The sequence below is a fragment of the Tamandua tetradactyla genome, chromosome 4, assembly GCF_023851605.1.
Source record: "Tamandua tetradactyla isolate mTamTet1 chromosome 4, mTamTet1.pri, whole genome shotgun sequence".
NCBI lineage: Eukaryota > Metazoa > Chordata > Mammalia > Pilosa > Myrmecophagidae > Tamandua > Tamandua tetradactyla.
In genome coordinates this window covers 159,375,582-159,393,442 of record NC_135330.1, presented here as the reverse complement: position 1 = coordinate 159,393,442, position 17,861 = coordinate 159,375,582, and the positions used below count along the sequence as shown (strand labels likewise).

The following is a 17,861-nucleotide window of genomic DNA, read 5'->3' as shown; positions in this document are numbered from 1 at the left end:
GTTGTATGTGAAGTGCTTGTCCCAGTCCACAATGACCACTCTGAATCGGATCCCACTTTATATATATACAATATATCAAAGTAGCTTTAGGAAACCATGTAGGTGTCCTCTCTAGTTACAAATATTGGAAAACTAAAACCAAAAACTCTCTAGTGTAGAAATAAATTCAACTTGTTTTGGTATCAAACTCACCCAATGCCAGGTTCATTTTTTGTGTGTGCTTTAATATTTTCAGCAGTTAAGTGGAAGTCCTTTTCCATTAACACTCAGGTGCCTCTCTCCTCAGCCAGTGGCTACATTGCCTCCTCACTCACTCATTTGGTCTCTTTGAAAGCTATGCGATAATACAAAAACTGCTACAAATTTTCACTATCTGGCATAGAAAAACTAAGTGTCCAGTTCTCAGTCCCCAGTGACAAGAGAAAACAGGTGCATGGCAGAGCTGATGTGACATTCAAGGCCCCATTCACCTCATGGTGCTGTTGGTTTTGAGAAAGAGCTGACAAGTGGGCTGGAGAAGACCATCTGGATTCTTCTGGGGACAGCATGAAACAGGGTCTTTATTGCCGGCTCCAGGCCCCTCCCTCTGCCGGGCTCACCTGAGCGCGCAGCTCCCCTTGGTGCAGCGGGCTGGAGCAGCATTCCAGATCACTGTGTGTGGCTCACTCCACCAGCTCAACGGAGGCCAAGGGAAGCTACCAGTTCTCCAGAGAAGATGGCGCTCAGGTCCACAACCCCCTCCCTTGGCACATGCCGCGTTCAGCTGCTGCCTGGATTGGCCCTGACATAGCAGTACCCCAGTTTGCACATAGGCCTTATTCTTCCCCCTCTGGAAATTAGCCAGCAAGAGCACGATGGGGTGCAGTCTGGTTCTGCACACACTGCACCACACTGGGGATGGTTGGCAGAGGGACCAGCAAGGGCATTAGGAGTTATTCCGTGGCTCCTGAGCTGTGTTTTCTTGATTTGGCCCTTGCACAGTTCCTGCAGCCCTTTAACTTTTTCCCTTAGTTTCAACTGTGATGTCATGAAGCGTCCTCTGCTGCTTCTGCCTGAGGTTGGTCAGAACAATGGTTGCCCTAAGAGCCAGCCCCGAGAGATCCTAGTAGCTGATCAAAGTTGTGATCGGTGATCAGAGGACACATCTTTGGAGAGCGGAAGATCAAATCTTCGCATTTCTCCTGGCACCAGCAAGCTGCACTAGCAGTGCAGGCTCAAGTCCCTACTGCTGCCAGTCACAAAGGCTGGGGAAAGGGGCAAGGTAGGCACTTCAGCATGGATTAAATTCACAGGTATTTACTGCAATTTACTAGCCTTTTCCTCCAGCTCTGCCTTGGATGCTGCACAGTGTCCCACTAGACTAAAGAGTTTCCAAATAAGTTAATTCATACAGTTCTTGCCTCTTCAATAATTGTTTCAATGGAAGAACTGATTCCTGTATCTTCCTGTTCTACCATCTTCTGACAGTTCTCCAAGTGATCATTTTTCCAGTCCTTCTCCTCCAGTTGATTTTGTATATTGAACTTTGCAATTCTGCATATATGCATAAACATATTTATATAAAAGGACAGATGGATTGAATGAATTTATATTTGTTTGGCTTTATGTTATTAAAAACAGTTTCTGGGACAAAAACATTCAAAGTTAATAAACTATTTAGTAAATTTAATATTTTATTTTGCATCCCTGTATTTTAGCATATAATTGGCAAATAAGAAGCCAAAAAATAATACAATTTATACTATGGAATATGTTAATTATACCCAGAACACAAATATAATAAGGAAACTACAACATTGATATTTTCAGAAAAGAAATTAAAATGAGATTATTATTATATAATTATTTCCAAATTATCTTTACTCTTTTGTTTTGTTCTATAGAATTATATGTTTATTTTGTGGTATCTGCTTTGAGCAGCCTAGGAAACTAAAATACATGGGAAATCACAACATTTGCTTGGTGACTATTCCTCTCAGCTCTGCTAACTGACCAGCACTCCTTTTAATTGACACACTGTTTTCTTAGTCAAAACCGTAGGATTGTGTAAATGCATCCTAGATCCATCTTCCCCTTTGTATTGACTTCCAGAAAGTAATCTGTTTCTTTGATTTCTACATCCTTGGTGGAGTAACTTCATAGCTTGTAAGAAATTATAATAAAGTAATTATTTTAATTATCGTTATGGTCACATTATAGCTAGGTAAGGACATATTTTCTTAATGTTAATTCCAAATCTTCCGAATAAAACTATATAATGAGATTCTTTGAAGTGTACATCAATATAAGACCTCCTAAAGGTTAAAATGTAGTTGATTATTGATTAAAATAGTGTTAATTGGGCAAAGATGTTATTCTACTGCAACTAATAGTCATCCAATATTTCATGCTTAGTATATTTAATCAAATTGGCATTTTATGTATAAGAATCACCAGCTTTCCTTTTCTATTTTTAAAAACTACTGAAAGGCCAACTCTGAGCTGACATTTTGCTTTTATTGTAGTAATAATGGTAATGAGAGAGATTAAATACGTTAGCAACTGATAAACTTAAGAATACCATGTGTTTGTTTTAGAGGATTTGTTGTTCAAGTTTTCCAAGTCTTTAAAGACTGACACATGTGTACATTGCAGAGAAAGGTAAATAGCCTTTGAGGCTCAAGAATATTTCTACAAAGTATTAAGTGTATCAAAAAGCATGAAAGTTAATAACTCTTATCTCCTAATGCAGAAATGTGAATTAAATGTTGTTTAATGCCATACTAATCTACCAAGGGACCTTTCTACTCTTGTCAAGTTTTCTTCTTCTGTGAATAACAACTAGAAAATTATTATAATTCTCTATTCATTTTCTTCAGTTACTTAACTTTAGGTTCACCAGTATTTCAACGAATGTTCAACCTTAAATATATTCTCTTCATCTTTCACATCCACAAAAATTACTTACATGTAGTGACGGATAAAAAGGACACTAAGGAAAGAGGCTAATCCTATATGTGGCAATATTTAAAAAATAGAACAAGACAAAAAGTCACTAAAATAATAATTAAAAATTTCATTCTCTTTCTAAAACGTACAATAGGAGATATAAGAATGCATGGCTGAAGCCAGTAAAATTACCATTTAAATACATAGGATAAAAATATGTTCAATCTGTTTTACAGGTTGTTGCCTATATTTCTGAAATGATCATTTTTATCACAATGCATCCTTGCTTTAAATAACTCAATGGTTACCTATCAACTACTGGATAAAATATAAATTTATGTTCAATATGCAACTTAAAATTATTTCTCCTTTTCTTATATTTTTTATACAATAGGCTTACTTTGTTCTACCTTAAGATGAAGGAATTGAGCCTCAGAGAAGTTGAACAATTTGCTTAAAGTTACACAGGTAGTAATTCTGTAAACTGTATATCTGGGATTCGAATTCACATATGCCTCCCTGCTTACAACCGTTTTTCCAATTGTCTCTATATGGTTTCTTCTATAGCAAATTTCAGTACATTATGGAAACACTAGAGGAATATAGGTCACTATCAAAATATGGTTGAGGGGAGTCAAGATCCTGTCTATGGTATTGAAGAGGTTATATTTTGCTCATAGATGAAGAAAGTCTTAAAGATTGGCTGTGACTCTGCCTGTGAACAAGGGATAGTGTGAAGAATATTTCAGCTATATGTACAATCATAGAGAAGGGACAATGACATTGGAGGGACATAGTGGCATCACAAAAGCACAGGTAGCACTATATGGATTCTAATTTCTGAGTTGTTCTCTCTCTATGTATGTTGTAGGATATCTTAATATGAATGATAGTGGGCAATATATCAATATAAAATTTTTATGAGATTTCAGTAATAGTCCCTAGAAAGATATGGCTCCCAGTTTTTGGCCACCATTGGCCTTTGGGCTCAGTGTCTTCACGTTTGTCCTGTGAGCAGCCTTTCAGAGCCTTTTGGATGTGCAAGCCAACAAGGTCATGTTAGATCTCCCAGACTAAAAACCTACCGACCCAGTGGTGTTAATGCAGTCATGTAGTAACTGCCACTTGTGTACTGGGGGCAGGAAAGCAAACAGCTGACAAATCAACTCAAAGCTTGAACTAGAAGATTTTAAATTTGACAGAGCAAATAGAACTGTTTTGCATGTAGTATCAAAATAATAAGAAGTCCTTAGAAATCGTACTGGAAGTATAGGCAAATCTCTCCCTCACATAATGTTTCTTGGCATTTGGAATATCAGATAAAGACCAGTCAATGTCATAAGATGTACAGACTTGCATATTTGAAAGTCTTAAATGTGGAGAACACAAATTTGGATTCCACTCAGAGATTAGTTTTAGTTGCAACATGGAAAAATTACAGGTGGGGAAACAATGATGCTTCAAAAAGTCTGGAAAGAATAACTCATTAGCAACTTCGGGATGTGAACGATCTGTTCAGGACTAGGAGAAGACCAGAAATGCCTTTACTGGAACTAGAGTCCTCATTTCTGTGAGCTGCATGCCCTCATTTTCATTAGAAAAAATTTTCCTCTTGTATTTATGCCACTCCAATTTTGGCACTTCATTCTTGTGCCCTGTGAAAGGGTTAAGAGGGAAATTCTGTGTAAGTATTTGAATTATCTTTAGTATTAACTGTACATTTATCCTATTTTGATCATTGTCAGATCTTACAAAGGAAGTAGACAGTATTGCAATCTGAATAAATAAGATGTTCTCATGCATAAAAAGAGATGATAAAAATGATACATCATTAGACAATCTTTTATTTCCACGTAAGAAAATACTGTCATTGGAAAATATAATCAGCTATCATAAGAAAAGCAGTATATTATTTTGATAAAAAATCTTATGGCCCAGGATATCTCTTCATAAAGATGGTGGCATAAGATTCTTCACAGTAGTCTTCCCCAAGATAATCTTTGAACAACTAGCAAAAACTGACTGGGCTATCTTCCTCAAAACTCCTGAAAAATATTAAGTGGTTGCAGTATCAGGGTGAGTGCCGATTTAAGTAAATAGCACTTTAAAAATGGGAGGAGAAGCTCTGGTGCCCCTTTTGGCCTCACTCCCAACCCTGCCTAGCAAGCTTTGGAGCCAGCCAGACTGTGCTCCCTTGGGTCTCTGGCCATTATATGGAAGGAGTAGAATTAACCTCCATGCGATTGGTGCCAATCCATTGGGCTGCAGCATGAAAGACTGAACCAGGAAATTGTCTTGGTCTCACCATCACAGAACTTGTCTTGCATTTCGAATCATGTTGCTGACACTAAAGCAGTGTAAGACACAGTTGCATCAAAGCAGACAAGGGCAAAGTATCACTGGCTTCAATACATAAAAGAGAGCTACCAAGACTGGAGGAAAGTCTATTTAATAGAGAGTAGAGGGAACATTCAGATTCCTACAAATAGGGTAATTCCTAAGGCCATGAACAAGCTCAAACCCAAGACAAAAGGAAGTCCCAGAAAAGTTAGAGAGGACCCTGAACTTCATTTTGCCTCAAATATTCCTCTTGCCTTATTTCATTTGATAAGAGATCTAAACTCTGGAGGAGAAGCCAGCTAGCTAAAACAGAGCCAATTTTCAAAGATGTGAAAGGTGCTTTCTGCTTTGGTTTGTTTTTTCTCTTACATCCTGGTGTTGAAGGAAATATCTATCATATACATAGGTCAATACAAACTTAAGGAACAAATAGCTCAGGGACTAACTTCTAGAGTTAACACATTAAATTATTAAAATAAATGGTGTGCAACAAAATATCACAAGACAAAAAAGAAATAGGAAATGACAAGCCATACAAAGGAACAAGATAAAAATCATCTCAATGAACCAAGAAGACTAGATTGTGGACATACCAGACAAAGACTTCAAAAAAATGATCCTCAGTCTACTCCAGTAGATGAAAGAAAACACAGAGAAAGAACTAAAATATATCAGGAAAATGATGTGTGTGCAATAAAAGAATCTCAATAGAGAGATAGAAAATTTAAACAGAACCAACAGAAATACTGGAGTTAAAGACCATGATAATTGAAATGAAAAATACCCTAGAGGGTTTCAAAGCCAGATTGGAATTGACAGAAGGAAAAATCAGTAAGCTTGAAGTCAAGACAATTGAAATGATTCAGGCTGAGGGGCAGAAAGAAAAAAGAATGAACAAAGTGAACTAGAGCCCATGGTAGTTAGGAGCTGCTTGTACCACAGGAAAAAAAAATGTTTTTAAACAATCTATTCCTGTGGGTGTGAACCCATTGTAAGTAGGACCTATCAGTAAAGTTAGTTTAAGGTATGTTCCAGCCCATTTGGGATGGGTCTTAATCCTATTACTGGAGCCCATTACAAATGGAAGGAAATTCAGAGCATGTGAGAAACAGCCACAGAGGGAGCAGCTGGAAGCTAATCAATGGAACCTGGAAGAAAAGGGAGAGAACAAGAGATACTGCCATTTGCCCTGACATGAGACAAGGTCAGGACATGTGCAGGCTCTCCAGCAGTCAGGCACAGAATGCCACAGTCTTCAGAGAGAATGCATTGCCTTGATTATGCCTTGGGCTTTCTCTTCACCCCTAAACCATTAACAAATAAATTTCCATTGTTTAAGCTGACCCATTGCATGGTATTTGCTTGAGCAGCAAAAGAAACTAAAACAGTGGCTAAGAGACTTGTAGGATACCATGAAGTATATCACTATACATATTATGAGACTCCAAGAGGATAAGAAAGCGAGAAAGTGGCAGAAGGAATATTCAAAGAAATAAGGGCAGAAAACTTCTCAAATTTAATGAAAAACATGAATGTACACATTCAAGAAGTCGGACAACCCCCAAACAGGATAAACTTGATGAAAAGCATTCCCAGACATATCCTAGTCAAAATGTCCAATACCAAGGACAAAGAGAAAGTTCTGAAAGCTACAAAAAAAAAAAATCCAACTTTTTATATGGAAGGGAATTTAAGATGACATTTCATAAGAAACCATGGAGGCAAGAAGACAGTAGGTGAAAATATTTAAGGTGCAGAAAGTAAACAATTGCCAACCAAGGATTTTATATCCAGCAAGACTGTCTTCAAAAATGAGGGAGAGATTAAGACATTCCCAGAAAGACAAAAGCCAAATGAGTTTGTCACCACTAGACCTGCACTGCTATAAACAATGGTAAGGGCACTGGATAGTAATCTAAGTGGCATAATAATGGTAACCATAAGGGTAATTATAGATGCTACTACAATGGTATTGCATTTTTTGTATGTAACTCCACTTCATTACTTACAGGTTCTGAAATGAAAATGTGCCTAAGAAATAATAATAAATCTATGGTTTTTGACATACAGTGCGTAAGGATGTACTTTTAACAAGTACAACAAAAAGATGAGGCAATGGAGGGATCTAGGAACAGTGTCTGCATATGCTATTGAAGTTAAGCTGGTGTCAAATCAAACAGGATTGTTAGAGATTTGGAGTGTTAAATTTAAGCCCCATGGTAACCACAAAGGAATTATCTGAAAAATATGTACAAAAGGAAGTGAGAAGGGACTCAAAATTATACAAGACAAAATATCAAATGAATATGAAAGTAAGCATTAATTGAAGAATTGAGGAAAAAAAGTGATGTAAAACTTATAGAGAGCAAATAACAAAATATCAGAAGAAAGTCCTGCCTTATTGGTGTTTAAACTCTCCAGAGAAAAAGCAGAGGTTGACAGAATGTTTACAAAGCATGGCACATCTGTATGTATATAAGTGACTAACCTTAAATTAAAAGATATAAGTAGGTTTAAAGTGCAAGGTTGAAATATATATACACCATGCAAATAGTAATTAAAAAAAAGAGCTAAGGTAGCTGTACTAATATCAAGTAAAATAGAATTTAAGAAAAAAGTGTTACATGGGATAAAGAAAGCACTATTTGCTGATAAAGGGATGAACTCAACAATAGACAAAGCAATTGTATATATATGCATCTAATGGCAGAGCCCCCCAAAATATAAAGCCAATATTAATGGTTTTGAAGAGAGAAAAGACCATTCTACATTAATAGAAGGAGGCTTCAAAACACCATTTTCATTAATGGATAGAACATCTAGGCAGAAAATCAATATAGAAACAGATGACTGTATTGATACTCCAAACTAAGCAGGCCTCACAGACATATATAGAATGCTTCAGCCAGAAGAGGAAAGCACATTTTTCTCTAGTGCACACGGGTGTTATCCAGAAGAGACCTATGCTAGATCACAAAACAATTCTCAACAAATTAAAAAAAATTAAATCATACAGTGTATCTTCTCTGACCACAATAAATCTAGAAATCAATAGTAGAAGGAGAGATTGAAAATCCACAAATCTGCAGAAATCAAGCAACCTATTTTAAACAACCAATGGGTTAAAGAAGAAATCATAAGGGAAATTAAGAAATATCATGGTAAATGAAAATAAAGCACATTGCAACTTATGGGATGCTGTCAAGGCAGTCCTGAGAGGGCAATTTATGGCTCTAACTGCATATATTGAAGAAGAATATAGATTTCAAAGACCTTACTTCAATACTGGAAATCTAGAAAAGAACAACAAAGTAAACAGAAAGCAGAAAACAATGAAATAGCAAAGATTAGAGTGGAGATAAATGAAATAGAGAATTTAAAAAATAGAACCAATGATATCAAAATTTAGCTGTTTAAAGTGATCAATAAAATCAATAAACCTATAGCTAGACTGACAAAGAAAAAAGAAAGAGGATATAAATAAAAAATCATAAATGAGTGGGGGATATTACTAACAATTATGCAGAAAGTAAAAGGATTTTAAGAGGGTATTATGAACTACTATATGTCAATAAATTAGATAACCTATATGAAATGGACAAATTACTAGAAACACACAAACCACCTAAACAGACTAAAAAAGAATTAGAAGGTCTCAACAGACTACTAACAAGCAAAGAGGTTAAATCAGTCATGAAAAACCTCTCCTCAAATAAATGCCCAGAACAAGTTGGCTTCACTGGTGAATTTTACAAAACATTCCCCAAATCAACAACAACCCTGTTCAAACTTCCAGAAAAACCGAAGAGAAGGAAACATTACATTATCTAATCCATTCTATGAGACTGTGATGTGTCAACTTGGCCGGGTGATAATGCCCAGTTGTTTGGTCAAGTAAGCACTGGCCTATCTGTTACTGTGAGGGTATTTCATGGACTTAAATCATGATCATGCTGGCTGCATCCACATGTGATTACATCTGCAATCAGCTAAGGGGAATGTCTTCTGCAATGAGCACTGCTTAATCTAATCACCGGAATGCTTTTAAGGAGGATTCAGAAAAGATCATCTCTTTCTGCTCCAGTTGGCCAGTCTCTCCTGAGAATTCATTGAAGACTTTCTTTGGAGCTGCTGGCTCACAGCCTGCCCTACAGATCTTGGACTCTTACATCCCCAAGTTTGCGTGAGACACTTTTACAAATCTCGTATTTGCTGATAGCTCTTGCTGTTCTGTTTCTCTAGAGAACTCAAACTAATACAGACACCAACATTGCTATATTATTAGAGCCAAACAAAGACCCCACAAAAAAAATTATAGACCAATATTCCTATGAATATAGATGCAAAAATATTCAACAAAATACTAGCAAACTGAGTCTAACAGGACATTAAGAGAACTATACACCATGATCAAGTGGGTTCTTTTCCAATTATGCAAGTGTCCCAACATAAGAAATTCAAATAATGTAATAAATCATGTAGTTCAAAGGAAAACACACCACATGATCATCTCAACTGATGCAGAAAAAGCATTTGTCAAAATCTAGCACCCCTTCTTGATTAAAAAAAAAAAAACACTTAAGAAAATTAGGAAGAGAACAAAATTTCCTTAACATGATAAAGACATGTAGGAAAAACCCACAGCTAGCATCATGCTTAATGGCAGAAGACTGAATACTTTTCCTTTAAGAGCAAGAAAAAGACAAGCATGTCCACTGTCACCACTGTTATTCCACATTGTATTAGGAGATCTAGCCAAATAACTTAGGCAACAGAAATAAATAAAAGCTATCAAAATTGGAAAGGTAGAAGTAAAACTTCCACTATTTGCAGTTGACATGATCCTGAAAAATCCAGAGATAATAAACAAAATCAGCAAAGTGATCAGATCCAAGAACAACAAACAAAAAGTGTTTCTATGCATGAGTATGAACAATCTGAAGAAGAAATCAAGAAAAAAATTCCATGTCTGATAGCAGCACAAAGAATTGAATATCTAAGAATAAATCTAAACAAGGATATAAAGAACTTGTACACAGAAAACTAACATTCATTACTAAAAGAGATTAAAGTAGACCTAAATAAGTGGAAGGACATTCCAAGTTGATGGATTAGAAGGCTAAATATTTTTAAGATATTAATTCAATCCGAAGCAATTTATGGATTCAACACAATCCCAGTTAAAATTCTAACAACCTTCTTTGCAGAAATGGGAAAGCCAATTATCAAATCTAAATGGAAGGGGCTGTGGCCTTGAATAACTAAAACTGTCTTGAAAAAGAAGGAAGTCGAGGAGACACACTTCCTGATTTTAAAAGTCATTACAGAGTTACAGTAATCAAAACTATGATAATGGCACAAGGATAGGCATATAGAAGAGTGGAATTGGATTGAGAATTTAGAAATAAACCCTCACATCTATGACCTATTGATTTTTTAATTGTGGGGAAAGAGTAGTCTTCAACAAATGGTGCTGAAAAAACTGGATATTCACACACAAAAGAATTAGGATAGACCCATGTCTCACAAAACGTATAAAACCACACTCATTGTCAATCAAAGACCTAAACATAGGAATCAAAACTGTAACATCCTAACAGAAAACATAAGGAAGAATCTTCAGGACCTTATGTTAGGCAGCAGTTTTCTGTACTTTACAATAAAATCATGAGCAATAAAATAAAAGAATAGATAAATAGATTTCATCAAACTTGAAAACTTTGCATCCGTGACATCATCAGGAGAGTACAATACAACCTAAGCATTGGGAGAAAATATTTGGAAATCATGTGTTTTATAAGGGATTAAGATCCAGAATATATAAGGAAATCCTATAACTCAGCAACAAAAAGATAAAAAAAACAATTAAAAAACGGCTAAAAGTCTTGAATGGATATACAAATGGCCAATAAGCACATGAAAAGATCAATATTGTTAGCTGTTAGAAAGATGCAAATCACAACTCCAGTGAGGTAACATTTCACACCCACTAGAATGGCTACTGTTTTGGTTTGTCAAAGCTGATGGAATGGAATATATCAGAAATGGAATGGCTTTTAAAAAGGGAATTTATTAAGTCCAGAACACCTCTATCAACTGGGAAGACACTTGGCTGGTGTCTGCTGGGGCCTTTGGCTTCTGGTTTCAAATAGTTACCCTATTGACATTTATTTTCTGCATCTCCAAATGTCTGGGTCTTATGTTGGCTCTGAAGCAAGTGTTCTCCAAGGCCCTACATCTGAGGCTTCTCCAAAATGTTTCCTCTTTTAAAGGACTTTAGTAAACTAATCAAGACCTGCCTTGAATGGGTGGAGTCCCATCTCTATGTAATCTAAAAGATGGACCCACAATTAGGTGTATCACATCTCCATGGAAACAATCCAGTCAAAAGGGTCCCATGCTACAATATTGAAACAGGATTAGAAGAAGAAGCCTTTTCTGGGGTACATAACAATTTTGAACCAGCACAGCTACTATTAAAATAAATGGATAACAAGTGTTGGAGAGGATTCTGTTGTTGGTGCGAATGTAAAATTGTGCACTGTGGAACACAGTTTGATGTTTTCTTAGAAAATTAAGTATAAAATTACCACATGATCTTGCAATCCCAATTTTAAGTATACACCTAAAAGAATTGAAAGCAAGAACTAAAACAGATGTTTGCACATTGATGTTCATAGCAATATTATTAATGACTGCCAGAAGATTGCAGCAACACAAATAAGTGTCCATCAACAGATGAATAGACAAAGTGCAGTATATGAATATACAATAGAATATTATTTAGCCATTAAAAGTGAAGTTCTAATATCTGTGACAACATGGATTTCCCTTGATGATGTCATGCAGAGTGAAATAAGCTAAAACAAAAGGACAAATACTGTATGCTCTCACTGATACGAAATAAATAAAATAAAGAATATATAGAGTCAGAAATTAGAGTACAGATTACCCAGGCCAGGGCGTGAATAGGGAATAGGGAGTTAATACTTACATTTGTAAGTTTTTGGTTGGGTTGTTGGAAATCTTTTGGTAGTGAATTGTGGTATGGTAGCACACCATTATGAATGCAGTTAACATTAATGAATTATATAATTGAATGTGGTTAAAAGGGGGAAATTTTTGTGTATATGTAAGTGACTAGAATTAAAAAAAGAACCTAATATTGCCCAAAAGGGAAACAATATAAGCTATGGGTTATAGTTAATAGCATAAATATAATATTGTTTCATCAGCTGTCACAAATGCACCAAGCTAATTCAAAGTGTTAATAATAGGGAAAACTGTGTATGTGTCAGAAGAGCTATATGGGAACTCTGTATTTTCTGCATGTTTTTTCTGTAAACCTGCCACTTCTGCAATTTTAAAAAGTGGTTAAAAATGTCTTATCATCCAACACAGATATTTTTAATTTTTAAAATTAGGGACAATTATTAAAATTAATTTCTTAAGCCTAAAAATAACATTGATAATGAGAGGTCCTTAACCCTAGGGAATGTTATTGCTTAACTCTGCCAAGAGTGACAGTTTTCAAACCAATTTCTCTATATCAATCCCCTTCTCTCTGCTAACAATTTCTATGGGTCTTTTCTTTGTGACTTCCATTTTTCCTAAATTATACCCTTTCCATTTAAAGTAAAATCTTTTACATTACATATACATTCCAATTCTCTCTCAAATAATGGCTGAATGCCTAAAGTTTCCTAGGGGCTTAAATTTTGTGACCTAACACTGTTTTAGTCCTGTGTTAGGTGTTCCTTGCATGACTCTCCTTTTTATATCTGAAGTGGAAGCCACTTCTCATTTTGTACAGTCTGTTTCAATGTGGAGAAATAATTCCTTTCAAAGTTATATTGGAATGGCAAAGAAGAATGATTGACACCATCAGTATTGATTTCATCCAACTGAGGAATAAAACATATTGCACTCAAAATGCATCATCATCTAGAATGCTAGACTTCATTGTGAATACCACTTTACAAATGATTCAGGAGTAGAAGAGAAGCTAAGATATTTTAATGATTTGTATTCATATAACATCGATTTCCTCCCCAACCCCATCATATAATAGTAGGTTGGTTATTTTCTACTGCAATCATTGTGATAATTATAGAATTGAACTGTCAATTATAGACTTGACATAAAACACTTCTAGTAAAATCACTTGCTAATACTGTTAGGGATTTCAGAAAAAAGAAGTTTTACTTTTGAATTCTTGTTTTGGTGTTTTATTTCTGTATATATATGTACATATATATTCTCTCTATATAAATTTACTAATAGCACAAAGGATGGAGACCTCATTTGACCTTAGAGAAGCTCTGCTGATAGGCTGCTGTCATGGAAGAGAAGCTCTGAATTTGGAGTAGGAGTTTCTATTCAGGCTTACTGCAAACTGGCCAAACCATGTGATTCTAAAGATTCTTAAAGGAATCCTTAAAATCTTTCTAGGGTGCACAGGTAGTTCAGTGATAGAATGCTCACCTTCCATGTGGGAGACCCGGGTTCAATTCCCAGGCAATGCACCTAAAAAAAAAAATCTTTCTAATAAGGAGAGTCCATTATTGATTTTGTAACGTGTACAATTAATTTCAAAATTAGGTAAATTTTCCTCTATCCTAACCTGTTCTGTCTGATGTTTATGTGTATGTAGATTTAATCAGATATAAGGACTATGCTGTGACATAGTCTGAATTTCTATTTTTTCCACGTCCTTTCAATCTTTTCCAATATACATATATGAGGTATTTTTTATGTTTTAATCTGTCTTAAATTTAAATACCATACTTCTGATTGACAGTATTAATGCATATTTAGCATGTTTTATTATTCTTTATGTTGAACTTAAAAAATGAAAACCATGATGTTGAAATCCAGTGTTGTCCACCCAAACTAAATCACTGTTTGAAGGGAGTGAAGAGACATTTCACTCATAAATATTCTTTATGTTCAGGACACTTTTGAATTGCATTTTTGAAAGTGGTTATTTAAAACTTAGAATCAACTTGGAGTAACATATTTTCACCTTCATTGATTTTATTTATGAACGTCACTAAGCCAGGGATTAGTATATTTCACAGGCTATCATGGGATGATTTGCTGGACACTCTAGATGCTCAGAAGATAAAAACTTCCTACGGGGATTTTGAATTTCTTACTCCATTTTTATATCCAAGAGGAATTTATTTGAAATAATACTGAAATAAGCAATGTTAGTGGGTTGATTTTTGTTTTTTGGGGTAATAAGAAGTCATTACTTGAGATATCTCGAGTGTCTAGTATGAAAAGAATGCGATAAAATGACAAGGAAACTACAGAAATATTTTAATCCAGCTTTACATTTTTAAACTTGAAGAATACAGAAATGCTTATAACAGTTTGATTTTCAACTGCTGGCTTAAGGTCTCAGCTTTTAGAAACTGAAGGAACTTTGCCAAGCATAAGTTTCTAAACTCCTCTTGCTCGGTGGTTGAGGAACCTGCTCTGTATGACATAATGTTTCTGTGAGAAAGCAAGGTATGCATAAATGGGATGAGGAAGCAAAAAAACAACCAACCAACCAACAACAAACAAACAAAAAACACACCACCATTAATCAATGCAAAAATCTAGATGAGGATGTTAATGACAGGTGGAATAAAGCAGATTTTTTTCTCTAGGGAAATTAAAAATAGGATATTTTAGCTATTTGGAAAATATAGGTGTAGCTTTGCCCAGAAGAGAGAGCCTGCCTATGATCATTCAAAATCCAAGTGGAATTAGGCAATTCCTGAGGAGTTTATAACTGAGTTTTTACTTTGCAGGTCTTTAATTCCTAAACTTAGTTCTTTAATCTCTCTAAGCCATCTATGCAATATGAATATATGTTTTAAACAAAGACACCAAAATACCCTATTTTCCCTGCATTTCTGAAATTCCATACTAGTTCTTTTTTCCTACTTTATTTAGATATGAGCTAAGAACGAGCCTCAGACGTTAAAGTTACTTCTAAAGTAGAAATGAAGAACAAAAAAGCCCACATGTGGCTAAAATGGATGGGGGAAGGGTGTAGAAATAAAAGCCAATCTGATCAGTTTTGTAATCATTTCCTTCTGAGTGACTTTTTTTTTGTTTTTCTATGAGCTGAAAGTCTAAAAAATGAGCTCCCATAGTAGTGCCTGAGGCAGACCCTGTCTGAAAGGGAAGATTGAAAAGTGGCTTTGTGGCTACGAATAGATATTGAAAGTCAAGAATAAAAAAGATGGTATGGGAGCCAAATATAAAATGAAGGAAGAAGTTGTATTTTAATCATGCTCACGATCCTTGGAGTTTTTGTATGACAATGTTGTATGTGTTCTAAAAAGATTGACGCAAAATAATGGTTTCATGATTTATGACATGGTTTCATGATTTATGACAAGAACAACAAGATTAAGGAGTAATCAGGGGATGACTAGGGAAAAAGTTGATGGGTCTATTTGATAAATACCCTTTCATGGTACTTATGAAAGAACTGAGACATTTACTTATACAGACTGCACATGTGAAAACAGGGGAGAACAGTACTTTGAAGTCAAGTTATCCCTCATCCTACCACAACATTATAAAATGAGTTACAGTGCAATATTAAAGCTACTCTTAGGTTTAACATAAACTGTGTTTGCTAGTAGCAAGTGTTCATGCGTCATTTCTGAAGTTTGATTTAATTCATTTCAGGAGATTATGAGTAGTCTCTTGCATCTAAAGACCTTTTTGCAGTCAGTAAGATTTACTACTTCTGAGGGCAATGTATCAGCAGACAAGTTAGTAACGCTATTGATGGCAGTCGATGTGTGCTGGAAAAATAAACATCAATCTACTAAGTAGGATGACAGCATGAGGTGCCACAAGACTGTAACAATGGTTTTAACAGTAAGAAAATGCAATTTCCCCTGCTGTGTTTTATGCCTAGTTTTATATGACTACTGCATTATACAAATTAATATTTAATACAATTCAACATCACACTTGTCAAACAGAAGTACAGGATACAAACCACAGCAAAATCACACATTTTCTCTGTTTGACAGAGAGTAATAACACACTTTTTCTGTTTTTTTTTTTTTTTAATTGCAGTTTCACTCTGGAGTTATTTTACCTTCAAGGAATTCCCTTTACAACCAATATTGTTATGTAAATCAGACTGACCCAGTGAAAGTGAACGGAAAGCAGATTTTATTTTCAAGTGTTCTAAGAAATAATAACCATGAATTATTTGAGAGTGTTTTGTATGTGGAAGGATTTAGATTATATATTGAAATTAAAATGTTGGCTTCTATTCTTTTCTCTTATGCAAATTTACAATGAGAAATATCATTCAGAGGGTGGAGTACAGTAATGATTCAGAAAGATTTTCTTGGGCTTTATTCTCTCCTTTGATATGCTTTAAGGTTGGTCCAGGGACAAGCTCTGGAAGGTAAGCAGGTCAAAGAAAGAATTGAATAAGCTTTCCTGACCTAGAAGAGAATGCACTGTAGACCTACAGACAATTGCATCATGATTTACAACAGTTTGTTACTACATCCCGCTGTCTTTAAGAGGTGGATGGGAGCTCCTTCTGTTCGTGGACTCATATGGGAAATTGAGACACTCTTGCCTGTTTCCCATGATTTGAAGTTAATTCAGTTAATTTCTCTCGCATTGGGGATGAGTTGGCACTCAGTGAGATCTAGCTGCCATGTGCCAAATGACCATGGTTACAGTGATTGTTACAACCAGTGTTAAGGAAAACAGTGACACCAACAAAATACATTGTCACTTTCCGAACACTTCTCCCTGCTGCATTCCTTTTCATATTTTTCTTTCCACTTTCATTGCCTGTTACCAGTCCTCAGGCAGACTCTAAAAGAACAATGTCTGTGTTTTCAAAGTACACACCCAGTACTTTTTCCTTTCCTATCCAAATAGTCATTTCTTTAACATCTTTACTTTTGCTCAGTATTAAAGTAACATTATTGTGGATAATTTTAATCGAATTTACTCTACTGTAGAAGATATTTGCCCTAATTTAACAAGTTAAATAGAGTTGTAGAGGAAATGTTTTGGTCAAAAGACTCCCTCCCAAAAGCCTCATAATTCTCACACGTGGTAGGATGATACAGCCACTTAGGGCTTCCATTCTGCATGTGGCAACCCCGCTCTCAAGTTTCTTAGGCCAGAATACTTGGAATTATCCTTGAATCCTCTCTTTCTCTCATACCCTGATCTTTTCATTGGCAAGTTCTGTAAATTCCAACTTCATATCCAGACTCTGCCATTTACACCACCTTCAGTATTATCCTTCTTTCACAAGGACTTTTGCTTTAGCTTCTTATGCTGTAATTTCCACCATGGGTGATGCCTTGGAAGCATTTTCAAAACCTATGGGGACATATTTATTTGTCAGTGGTTTAGAAGAAGATGACAGTCCTTTAGTGGATGGGAGCTGGGAATGCTAGAAAACCTTCAATCCACAGGATGCCCTCCAAAATAAATAGTTATCCTGCACCTGCTCTACTTCTAAATTACCTACACTGATGACAATTTCTGAAACTAGAAACTAATTCCCCCCTTCCTTTTTTAAAATCAAAGTGTGA

The 17,861-nt window shown here is 35.5% G+C and overlaps 1 long non-coding RNA gene and 1 pseudogene across 10 annotated transcripts in view; both read left to right on the top strand.

Annotated features, from left to right (window-relative positions):
* The first annotated feature begins 1,016 nt into the window (after nt 1-1,016).
* LOC143681463 (uncharacterized) overlaps nt 1,017-17,861 on the top strand; it is a 114,741-nt gene continuing 97,896 nt past the window's right edge. For 8 of the 10 annotated variants that reach the window (XR_013174664.1, XR_013174663.1, XR_013174656.1 and 5 more), the window contains exons 1-2: nt 1,017-1,261; nt 3,323-3,396. This is a non-coding gene — a long non-coding RNA (uncharacterized LOC143681463). Of the gene's footprint in view, nt 1,293-3,322; nt 3,397-17,861 lie in introns of all 10 variants that reach the window. The other 2 variants (XR_013174665.1, XR_013174657.1) reach the window with 2 other exon arrangements.
* LOC143679599 (COMM domain-containing protein 3 pseudogene) lies at nt 3,880-6,860 on the top strand (annotated as a pseudogene).